Below are 13,417 nucleotides of genomic sequence, written 5' to 3'. Positions count from 1 at the left end.
GCCAACTCCTGCAGTGTCCCAGGATGCCTACTCCCCAGAACACTGCTGTTTGCCATGAGAGGGAGGGAGTCTTGCGGCTCCTGCCCTCCCATAGCAAACTTGGTTTGCATTTTGAAAGACATAGCCGTGAAATCTGTTCTCACTTTCAAAATGCAAACCAGATTGCATTTCCACATGCAAGTTAGCATCTCCCCGTGCGGAAAAGCAATGCCGGCTCCTGGAGAACGCAGGGAGCCGGCGGGACCGTGGTGGCATTGTGGCTCCCCTCACGGCCCCCAACATTTTTTATAAGACCCAGGGGATACGGTCCCCGGGAATATTAGAAATTACTGATAGGACTATTCATTTACAGTAAAGTCGCGCACCCAGTGCAGCGCTCAGTGCGGCTCCCTGGTGTGCATGCGCTGGATGCATGACTCATAATCTGTAGGGTGTGTGACTCCAGCTCCTTTGGTGCACAACTTCTATGCGTTTGGGAGCTGGCATTGCTTTTCCACATGGGGAGCTACTAACATGCACCTCCCCGTGTGGAAAAGCAATCTCATTTAGATTTTGAAAGAGAGAACAGATTTCCTTGCTATCGGAGGACGGGATGGACAACCCGGGACACTGCAGGAGCTGGCCCTCCCACAATACATAAAGCCCCGGGGAGTGGTGGTCCCCGAGGCTTTGGAGACCTTGCAGCCCCCGAACCATTTTTTTTGTAGCCCTGGGGGGTAACAGGGCCCTCGAGTACTCCAGGAGGGGGGCCATGCAGTCCCCCTCCCACAATACATAAAGCTCCGGGGGTGGTGGTCCCTGCGGCTTTGGGCACCTTTGACCCCTCCCCCCGACCAATTATTTTCTTTTTAGCCCTGGCGGGTGACGATCCCCGAGGCTGGGGGGCTCCTCTGGGCTTCACATAAAATTTAATAATTTTGCCCCGGTATTTAACCCCCATTTTATTTTATTTATTTTACGGCACAGTCCGCACACCATACACGTCCCTGCCGGGCTTTTAAAAAAAAATTGTGGGCCCTGTGGGTCCTTCTGGGACCCCCTAAGCAGGTCTAGAGGGTAAAATTATTTTTACCCTGCCCCCTTTCTCCGTTTTGCACACATATTTCACTGACTTCCTCACCCTCGCTTCTACCAAGGCACAAAATGGCTGCCAACAGTTCCTGGTTTCGAATGTTGACAACCACTTAACAGCCAAGTAGCATTCAGCGCGTGATCGGAAGGGTGTGCTTATTGTATGATGACAATCCTCGCACACTCCGCGGATCCACCGCGCCCATAGATATATAAATGACAGATTGACACCATATAAGCAAAAGGAAGAAGTCTGAACTGAGGACTACCTCTCTGCCAAACTTGGCGTAATTCCGTTCAGCTGTTCGGGCTTTAGCTGTGGCTAAAGGTCCTATGGGAAATTGAATGGGGAAAACATGTTTTGGGACCCCCCTTTTTTCGCGGCCCAACTTGATGAATCACCCCGAAACTTTCAGTATAGGAGCAGTCCAGAGCTGGCCAAAAGTTTGGAAAATTTCGCAAACATTCATCAATCGGTGTCAAAGTTATTGGGAATAGAATGTTGCAGATTTCCTATGCATAATAGGTCCTAACTATAACTACCTACTATATATATAGAGAAAAAAGTTGCTCTTGCTGTGAAAACACTGGTACATGTAGGTAATCCTCTCTTTAAAGTCTTAATTGGCCAAACCGGTTTCAGACTCCTCGTCCTTGTTCACAGGCAAAAAGTCATGTGACAAGCACATCGCAGCTCACCTGCTTTACACCATAAACAGTCTCGCCCCCAGTGGGCTTTACTTGGCTAGTGCATTGCGGTAGTGCTGAAATGTTCAGTATTTAAAGGGACTTAATCCCCCAACTTAAAACGAGCGCTTTGCACAGTGGTGAAGGCAGGGTGTGGGGCCTGATGTGACAAGTGTGCAAACGCGCTCCGTCGTGCATTTTAAGTTGGGGGATTAAGTCCCCTTGTATCCTGAGGGTCGGAGTTGCATTGCAGAGAGGTGAGAAAAGGGCGTGGCCTTGGACCACCTCTCTGCAACGCAGCTCTGTGGCGCTTACTGTAGGTACCTGGTGAGCTAGTTGGCCCCAGGGACCCTCAGTATTCAAGGGGAATTAATCCCCCATCTTGAAACCTGCCAGGGGGCGCGTTGCACAGTGGTGAAAGGAGGGAGCGGGACTGATGTGACATGTGTGTACTTATTCAATCACTCTGCCAAAACCCAGCACTTATAAATTCACCATGCACTCTCCTTGCAGTACTCTAATCATCCAGTCAGTACCCATGCACTCATGCAATGACCCATGCACTAACTCATGCCCTGCTACAATACCCTTAGCACTACCCATGCAGTCCAGCCATCGCACTGTCAGTACCCATGCACTCCTTTAATCACCCAGCCAGCACCATGTACTCATCCAATCACTCCACCAAAACCCAAGCACTTATAAATTCACCATGAACTCTCCTTGCAGTACTCTAATCTTCCAGTCAGTACCAATGTACTCTTGGAATGGCCCAGGCACTAACACAAGCACTGCTACCATACCCTAAGCACTTCCCATGCAGACCTCTAACCACCTGCACACTACTGATTCACTCCTCCAATTACCAAGGTAGTACCCATGCACTCCAGAAATCCCTCTGTCAGTACCCATGCACTCCTCCAATCACACAGCCAGCACTATGTACTTATCCAATCACTCCGCCACAACCCAAGCAGTTATATAATCTCCAAGCACTGTTCTTGCAGCACTCTAATTGTCCAGTCGCTACCTATGTACTCATTCAATGACCCAGTCACTAACACATGCACTGCTGCAATCCATTCAGGACTACCTATGCCGTCCAGTAATCTCCCTGGTATTACCTATGCAGACCTCAAATCACCCAGCAAGTCCTATGTCCTTATCCAATCACTGCGCTAAAACCTGAGCACTTATAAATTCTCTCATTGCAGTATTCTAATCATCCAGTCACTACCCATGTAGTCATGCAATGATCCAGGCTCCAACACATGCACTGCTACAATCCCTGTGTACTACCAATGCAGTCATGTACTGACTTACACACTTCTCATTTGCTCCTTCAATTCCCCAGGTAGTACCCATGCAGTCCCGTAATCACACTGTCACTCCCTGTGCACTCCTCCAGTCACCCAGCCACTACCATGTACTAATCCAAACATCCTCCAATACCCAAGCACTTATAAATTCACCACTCACTCTCCTTGCAGTACTCTAATTATCCACTCAGTACCCTTGTACTCATGTAGTGACCCAGTCACTAGCACATGCACTGCTGCAATACCTTGAGGACTACCTATGCAGTCCATTAATCTCCCTGGTACTACCTATGCAGTCCTCCAATCACCCAACGAATCCTATGTGCTTATCCGATCACTGCGCCAAAACCCAAGCAGTTATAAAATCGCCAGGCACTCTCCTTGTAGCACTCTAATCATCCAGTCACTACTCATGTACTCATGCAATGACCCAGGCATTAACTAATGGCAAATACAGAGGAGGTCATACTAATCACAGGGGTACCCCAACGCATAGTGTTCCCTAGTGTATGTAGGTATTTTCACTGTATTCTAAGTGTCTTTTAGCATAGCACTGGCTCTAGGACTGGTTAGTCAGAGTCAGTTACCACCAGTACCCAGCAGCAAAAAGTAGTTAGAAATTAGCATTTAAAAAACCTTAGAAATTCACAGGAAAAAAACATAGGTTTCAAGGACGTTATAGTTAGTTGGAGATTTTACTCGTACAAAACCATGGTAATTCGGCCTTATAGTTAGTAGACCTAACTATAACTCGCTCCCCACAATGCACTGCTGATGACGTCACATATTACATCACTCATGACATCTCAAATGACATCACTGATGACATCACTAATGACATCATCCATGTGATCATCTGTTGCACCTCCTCATACCCTAATAAAACCTTTCATACACCCACTCTAAAATACAAACCACCAATATCGAAACCATAGACAGACCAATAGCAGTTAGTACATACCTGTTCAGTGATTCATACGCCTACACACACATCCACCCACTAACCCATACAGTCACTCATACATTACAGCACTGATATATCCACTCATACACTACATATAGATACTCACATACTGCCACTCACCCAACGAGTTACTCATACACCTGGTCAGTCATGCAAAGAAACTATCACACACCCATTTCCTTGCTTATACAGTCATACACACACCACCACACTTATTTATACAGATACTAACACATAGTTACTCTCTTAAACAATCACTCATAGAAACACACACTCATCCATACAGATACTCTTGCAATCACTCACATCTCACATATAGTCATTTATATACTCCAACACTCACATTTACTGCTTTAAAACACATGTAGTTACTCACACATGCACCACTGAGACATCCCTTCACTCACCAACACACCCATACACACACTCACCCAAGCATACAGCTGTTTCCATATGCCATCTTGAACCTATACACCCAGTGAAACAACCACTCACATATCTAATCACATATAACTATGCACACACCCCCACCCACAAGGACACTAAGGCACCCATACAGATACAGAGACAACCAATAAATAACCCATAAAGACACTCATGTAGCTACTCACCAAGCCATGCAGCCGCTTACACGCCAACTAAAAGACTAATAAAGATATTCACACAGTTTAGTCTGCATTCAATAAGACACATTTAATCACTCACTTATACAGTCAGTCACATATCTACTAGATCATCCATTCAGACACTCATACACCCAGTCATACTTCAATACACCTTGGCATATATATATAAAACATATTGTTATTCTTTACAGAAACACACATTCAATGGATGATGTCATCAGTGATGTCATTTGAGATGTCATCAGTGATGTCACTGAGCATGTCATGAGTGATGTAAAATGTGATGTCATCAGCAGTGCATTGCGGGGGCGCGAGTTATAGTTAGATCTACTAACTATAACGGCCGAATTTCTATGGTTTTGTAAGAGTGAAATCTCCAACTAACTATAACGTTCCTGAAACCTATGTTTTTTTCTGTGAATATATATACATATATATATGCACAGGAACTCCTCCAAACGAAGAAGAGAGGCCACAAGCGGGGAAACAGTGGAAGACACCTTTATTCTGACAGAGATGAACCCTTAAAGTGGCGAATGCATTTTGGCGTCTGTGTCGCCTTCCTCAGCGCCAGGGGTATGTTCAGAACACAGGCACCCATTCCGATGTAAGTATCTTACCTCGTCCTGATGTTGAAGCTGAGGCTCCATCCCCAAGGTAAGTCCAAATCAAAACCTATCCTGCTGGCTGCGTGTAGGGCAATACCTGCAAGTCCCAGTATTTTTTAATTCCCTTGTTAAAGATTTGAGGTCTTATGTAAGAGATACAAAGGAATTTTGTATGCATCATTGCAAATATTGAATGGGAGCCAGAGATGTTACTAACATGTTACTAATAACGTTGGACATAACAAGTCTTTAAACGAGTATTGAACATGACAATGAACTGGCGGCAATTCAATTCTTCTTACAAAAGAGGAATTTGAAATTTTGCGAACATAACATGATGTTGATGGAATTAATATCTTTCTGTCTCAAGATAAAACATTTATTTGCAGGAGAGTTGTACCATCAAGAACAGGGCACCGCGAGCGGGGAACATGGCGACCGCGTGGTAGACGCGGTCGGGAGCTCTCTCTAAATCTCCTGCTAGAAATGCCCTAAAACATGTTATGGATCGCGCCGCGGCTCTGGGGAAATCTCTGTACTTCTCAAAGAAGAAGCCGGAAAACCTGATTCTTCGAGACCGCGATATTGGTAAAATTTGTTACTAAAATGCCGAAAACGCCATTACCTGTGCCTGTGCCGAGTACGGAGCATACGGAGTCCAGGGAGTTCAGGGAGGAGTCGGGGGAGAGGCGACGGCTTGGCTCTGCTGAAGCCGCCGAGTTGCTGCAGGAGTCGGGTTTCGAGGGGAGGCGGCGGTGGCTCGCCGTTCCAAGGTTTTCTTTTTACGGTCAGTCCCCCAGGCTCAGAAACAAACCATATTTAGGGGTGAGACTCAAGAGGATCTTCTGCACATGAGGCCGGTAAGGAAGAGGGGGAGGCACTTGGTAAAGGTGAGCTTGCTTGAGGAAAATCAGGAGAGTGTTTGTGAGTTGGTTTCCAACACTGCTACAGAAGAAATAAAAGAAAAAGAGATATCACCCCCAGCTGTAGCGCAAACAACTAATAGGTACACCTTGAGGAATAGAGAGTTGTAGGGGAAAGAGATATTGGAAAGTTTTACAGAGGCTACACCGAGGGTATTTATAAAGTCAGTAGATTGTGCAGCCCAAATAAAAAGACCTCTTTTGGGGGATCAACAGATAATTGCTGTAAAAACCGCAAAAGATGGCAGGAAGCTACCTGTGCTCAATAAGAAACGAATAAAAGCAGAAAACACAAACAAAAAGGATTTGGAGAAAATAAAAGTCACGCCTTCACTTCGTTTTTTCTTTAACCTCATCCATGCTCATGACGAGCTGAGCTCGTCATGAGCACCGGAGCGCCGTGCCTCATGACAAGCTCAGCTCATCATGAGCATGGATGAGGTAAAGAAAAAACGAAGCTCAGCTCGTCATGAGCCATGGAACGCTCACACGCGGGGATAATTCCCCTGCTGTGCTGAGCGTTCCACAGGAACGTGTGTGGTCATGACGAGCTCAGCTCGTCATGAGCACACGAGCGCCGTGCCTCATGACGAGCTGAGCTCGTCATGAGCACCGGGGCGCTGCCCCCTCTTCCCCCAGCACTGCGGGCGAATTACTCCCGCACGGAAGGGATTAAAGTGAAAGACCAAGCTGACTGCGGGCCTCCACCTACGTTTCCTAGCACAAAAAGCAGAATGGCCTCAGGCTCCAGCTCTAAAGAAACTCCTTAAGGAAAAATCATCCTGAAAAATAAATACAATCCTTTACTCAGTATTGAGGAAAACAACTCCTCTACTGACGGTCCAGTGAGTGGAGATTCTGGATCTGTAACTATGCCTTTTCAGCCAGCAGCTAGCCCTTCACCCACATTGAATGTTAATCAATCAAGTACAACTGAGCTTGAAAGTACTATGGCAGTTATGATGGCAGAAATAAGAGAGAGGTTTTCAACATCAGAACTCAACCAACAAAAAAATTCAGGGATACTGCGAAACGATGGAAGAGAAAATTACCAGCCTTGTTGACAGGGTTGGGGAGATGTAGTTAAAACAAAAAGAGATCCTAATCTAAGTAGACACTAATCAAGAAGAAATCATTAATTTGAAGAAGAGTGGTAGAGAGTTAAGAGAGAAGCTGGAGATAATGGAAAACAATGCTAGAAGAAACAATATTAGGCTCTTAAATGTTCCAGAAGGAAAGGAAGGAGGTGATATTAAACTTCATGTGGCCTCTCTCTTAAAGGAACTTAATTTGGGTATGGAGCTGGATGTTATAAAACAAGATCTTCAGAGAGTACATCGAGACCCCTTTGTGGCACGACCAGGGAGGAAAACAGCAAGGAGGATACTGGTTAACTTTAAAACGTACTCCTTGAAAGAAAGTATCCTTGCTGCCGCATTAAAAGTCGGCTCATACAAAAAAGAAGATTGGTCCTTCCGCATTCGTTCAGATTTGGCACGAGAGACTTTGGATAGACAGTGGGAGTTGGGAAAGTACATTCGAGAGTTGAGAGATTTAGGTGACACAGCACACATTCATTTTCCAGCCACTTTGCGAGTAATGAGAGACAATAAAATGCATAATTTCAGAGATTCTCGAGGAGGTAAAAAACTTCATTGAGCAGATAAGGGCTAAAACATAAAAGAATATGTAAAATTCCATGAGTAAGAGACCTCGTATGAGGTATATAGTAATACCTTGTGTTAAATGGGAGGGTTCCCCAGGGGAGGTGGGAAGGGTCACATGTAATAACGCACATAATAATTCAAGTCACACAGGGTGGGGGGGCATAAGGGAGAAAGTCCCCCAAAAAGTTGTCCTGATTGTTTGATGCAGAAGCCTATCTTTTTATTTACAATTCTGGTCATTAGCCAGCCCTTTGATTTATTTTGATTTTTTTTGGAGAGGGGGTGGGTGGGGGAGAGTGGGAGGGGGGTGAGGAGGGGAGGGAGGAGGAGAGAGAGGGAATTTACTTTAATAACTAAATGGTAGTCCCTAATAAAATTCTCAACGTATTATCATGGAATATGAATGGTCTGCGAGTAACAGTAAGGCTGAATACAATTTTGGAATATTTGAAGTGGAGGGAGGTAGACATTATTTTTATACAGGAAACACATCTTATGAGAGAGGAATGGCAGGATATTCTTAAAACTCAATTCTGGATAGAACATTGCATATGCACTAACCGATCGGTGACAGTTAAATGGGTAGCGATAATCATCAAAAAGTCTGCGCACTGTACCCTAGCGGATGTTAAAGTTGATTCCCAAGGTAGATGGGTTATTGTTAAGGTTAGAGTACAAGGTGTGTGGATAACACTGGTTTCTTATTATGGCCCTAATATGGACGACCCGCTACCTATTCAGTCATTAATGTCTCAATTAGTAGAACTAAGTGGCACAATCAACTTGGGAGGTGACTTCAATGTTGTTCTTGACTCGGTTGAAGATACCACTTCAAAAAAATATAGTACAGCAACATTAAAAATGAGAAAAGCGCTAAGGTTATTAATGCAGGAACATGAGTTGGTAGATATATGGAGATTAAGAAATAAAAGAAGGTAGGGAGAAAGAAGTAATCAAATCAGGGATTTCACATTTCATAACAAAAAGTATGGACATCGATCAAGGATTGATTTTTTTTAACTTCTAGGAACTTTAACAAGCAGGTTAGGAAAGTAACACATTTTCCTGAACATCTATCAGATCATTCATCAATATTATTGCAGTTTCATCCTTTAGGTAAATCCCCGGATTCACGGTGGAAGTTAAATCGCTCTCTTCTTTTGGAACCCGTAAGAGTGGAAAGTATAATAACACAGACAAAATAATTTTTTGCCTTTAATTCTGGTACTGCTCCTATAAATCAAGTATGGGATGCATATAAGGCATATTTGCGTTGAGTGATAATCAGTGTTAATGCTAGGGAAAATAAGGAGCGGAAAAAAGAACTTTCTTCTTTAGAAGATCAAATTAGGAAGTCTCAAGAAGCACTAGTTCACGTCATAGATGTAAATATAAAACCACTGCTTGAATCTGATTTAGTTAACGCTAAGACAAAATTAGTCGAGTATCTAGAGATCAGGATGATAAAGAGAAGGGTGCAAGTAAATTAGAGAATTATGAATACGGTGAGGGAAGCGGTAAGCTGTTGGCGTGAAAATCTAAAACAGATAGAGTCAAGAATAATATTAAGGATCTGAAAAATCAAGCTACAGATGAAATAATAACAGAAGATGAGGCAATAGAGCAGGAATTTGTCCATTTTTTCCAGGATTTATATAGGGAAGACTTAATACATAATGAAGAATGGATTGAGTAATTTTTTCACGGTATAAAACAGCTGCAGTTGAGCAGGGAAAACAGAGAAAAGCTTTTGGCCCCAATAACATTGGAGGAAGTCTATAGTTCAATCAAGAATCTGAAAAAAAAGCAAAGCGACTGGTCCTGATGCTATACCCAATGAGATATACAGTTTGTTAAGGGAAGTTCAGGCCCCTTTTTTGTTGGATCTTTTTAATTCTATATATATCTCAAAACAAGACTCCCCGCCTTCATGGGATGGCGAAACTATAATTATCCTCCTGAAACCCAATAAAAATCCAAGAATATGCGAATCTTATCGCCCGATTTCACTTCTGAACAGTGATTATAAAATATTTACGCAAATTATGAGCAAGAGGTTGGAACGTATGATGGGTACAATTATTCATAGTGATCAGAAGGGATTTATGAAAGGGAGACATCTGGAGGATCTGACACATGAAGTAATAGCTGGAGTAGATCTCGCCAACTACCAAAAAAAACCTCTGTCTATAATAACAAGTGATGCTGCAAAAGCATTTGACAGGGTCAATTGGCTATTTCTGTATGAGGTAATCAGGCGTTTTCATTTGGGGGAAGTCTTTGGGTCAGCAATTAAAGCCTTATATAGGAATCCTAACGCCAGGGTTCTAGTAAATGACGCTTTATCTACAGTGGTACGAATAGAAAGAGGGACAAGACAAGGTTGTCCACTATCCCCTATCCTTTTTAATATGTATATTGAACCATTGGCTATTAAATTAAGGGCATGTAGGGGTATTCGGCCTTTCTCTTGTAACAACTGGGAAAAAAGTCTGGGCTTTATGCTGACGATCTCATGATTTTTACTACTCATGTAGAATCAACATTACCCGTTATATGGGAAACATTAGAACATGTTGGTAGAGTTTCAGGCTATGCTATAAATCCTCAAAAAACGGAAATAATGCAGCGGAATACTACTGCACAAAGTGATCTTGGCCTCATTAGCAAAGGTACATTTTGACCTGGTCACTTCTAAGGTCAAAAAACAATTGCAGAAATGGGAAAATTTACCTTTATCCTTTCTTGGCAAATCAAATCTTCTTAAGATGTCAATTTTACCAAAGTATACTTCTATTTTTAATGCAATCCCATTAGAATTCGAGATAGAATGGATTAAAAAGCACAGGGCGAATTGTCAAGTTTTATTTGGGGTTGGAAAAGGCCTGGAATTTCATGGAGGAAATGTAGGAAAAAGAAAGAAAATGGAGGTATAGCAAGCCCTGATCTATTACAATATCAAAGAGCCTTCCATTTAAACATTTTCAGACCATTATTAAAGAACTCAAGTCAATATACTCCCATGTTTCGTGCTTTGACATATGGCTCACCTGACCTTGCTAATTATTTCTTATATAAGTTTGGGGACTCTGAGTAAAAAAAAAAAAAATTAGACTAAAGACTCTTTATGGGGCATGCAAATTATGGAGCCAGATTAGGAAGATACTACAAATTCCATATTATAGTTATTACGCACCAATATGGCACTCTCCAGGAACTCCTACATGCTTGCAAGATGCTCTAGCAATCCCGATAAGAGGAAAAGGAATATGCAAAGGGGCCAACTATTGGAAGGAACACAGTTAATTTATTGGCAAAAGTTTCAAGAGACTACAGAAAATGCGGTTTCTCGCTTTAAATACTGCCAATTGTTAAGTTGGGCTTGAACTTTGAAAAATGGGTCGACTTAAAAGGAGACACAGGAGTCTAAAATCGCATTGCAGCCAAGTTTTAAAAAAGAGATCTCTATGTGGTACTGGATACTGGTGCAGTCAATAGATGACCCCAAGATTTGGCAAGTGGAAACTTGAAGGAGGGAGCTGCCGGAGCTGGATATAGAATTGTTATGGCAAGTGTCTATATCACATTTATGGTATCATGTGAAATCTGCTTCATTAAAGAAAAATTATCTTTTACTATACATAAGGCGTATTGGACACCTATGTGGAGAACCTAATGCAGATGAATCACATATGTTCCGGTGGTGTCCCTCCATTCAAGAATTTTGGCAGAAAGTAGGTGAAGTCCTGTCACAACTGGTGGGTCAAGAAGTTAAGGTGAGATTGGCTTTGGTAATTTTTGGAGTAATTCCTGAAGAAGAGCATATTGGTAAAATATCTAAGTACTTAAAGGCCCTTATTTTTGTTTTGATATTGTTGGCATGTAGAGAATTATGTATTAAGTGGATTTTAAACGTTCCACCTGTAGAGTCTGTATGGATGAGTTCAATCCATCGGATAGCAAGAATGGACAGGGGAATGTGGCCTAATAAGAGAACGAAATTTTGGAGTTTGTGGGATAATTAGGCGGAGTGGAGTGTTTTGTCTAGTATAGTTAGAAACATCTTTCTACAGACAAATGCAATGTGATGTTAATTTTATTTTTTTTGTTCTTCCTTTTCTCCTTCTTTCCCTCTCGGATCTTTCGTCCGGTTCTCTCTTCTCTTCTTATATACGTATTTTTGCCCTTTTTTTTAGTTGTAAGTTTCTCTAATATAGTAAAACATTAAAGGTTAATCCAATGATTAAGTATCAGTAAACACAGGTCATTCTCTGGTTATGGGTGTTATTAAGAAGGATCGGTGACACCTGGAAGAGAATCTAAGTAGGCACCTGTGACAAGGGAGATAAGAGAAAACTGTCCATGCTACGAAGAGAACCCGTGATGGTAACATCGCCTCCCGCGGGAGAGTGAGGGTTCCTTTCTGTAAGGAAAGTGAAGGCTATTGGACCGCAATCTCTTGTATTCTCCAACAGTATACTGATCAAACATATGAGGACAAAAATATTAATAAAAAAAAAAGAACAGGGCACCGTGATTGGCACGTGCTTCGCACCAGCTATACAAATTTATTCGTGGGCTGGTGGGAGAAGCATGTGGCCTGGGCAGGAAACAATGAGCAATGGTTGGACAGAGGTGTGTTGGGCGCTCGTTACATAGACAACCTCTTCATTATTTGGAGGGGGTCATATCAGGAGGCAGTCAAGTATATTTCAGCCCTCAACAACAACAATCTCAGCCTGAAGTTCTCTGAGTGTATCAGTTATACTCAGGTACCATATTTAGACCTACTGAGCTACATTAAAGACAATACACTGCATACAACATTGTATAGGAAACTCACAGCTGGAAACAGCACTTTACATGCAGGCAGTTTCCACCAGAGATGTGTGATTAGTGGGGTCCAATATGGGGAAATAGTGAGATTAAGACACAACCGTTGCACAGATGAAGTATTTAAGAAATAAAAAAATGAGGCATTCAACAGGTTCAGAGAACGAGGATACACTGAGGGAGTATTGAGGGAGGCAGATAGAAAATCGGAGAATTTACTAAGTAAAGATCTGTTAATAAAAACAGGTGAGAACACAGGGCAGAAACAGAATGGAAAGGGAGTAATCAGAATGATAACAGAGTATACCACCAGTTCCTCTGAGGTTTTCCAAATCTTTCTGGAAAATTGGAGGATTTTGAAGGCAGACAGTATCATAGGGCTACATAGCTCACACAATCCTCTCATAAGATATAAGAAAGATCCAGCTTTAATAGATCAGTTGGTGAGAAGTCATTTTATGAAAGGACCCGAAAAGAGAGACATGGTAACAGGATTCTATCCATGTATGAGCTGTAAGGCCTGTAAGAACAGCAAAAAAGTTAAAGAATTTCGGATACCAGAAAGGAAAAACAAACGGAAAATCAGTAGATTAATGAATTGTAAATCTGACTACACCGTATACTGTTTAACCTGCCCCTTTCAAATGAATTATGTTGGGAGCATGATTCACCCAACAAAAAAAAGAATCCTTGAACATATGGGTGCAATAAAAAACTGG

This window comes from Lissotriton helveticus, chromosome 8, assembly GCF_964261635.1.
Source record: "Lissotriton helveticus chromosome 8, aLisHel1.1, whole genome shotgun sequence".
NCBI classification, from domain to species: Eukaryota; Metazoa; Chordata; class Amphibia; order Caudata; family Salamandridae; genus Lissotriton; species Lissotriton helveticus.
Note: the sequence above shows the minus strand (reverse complement) of the source record.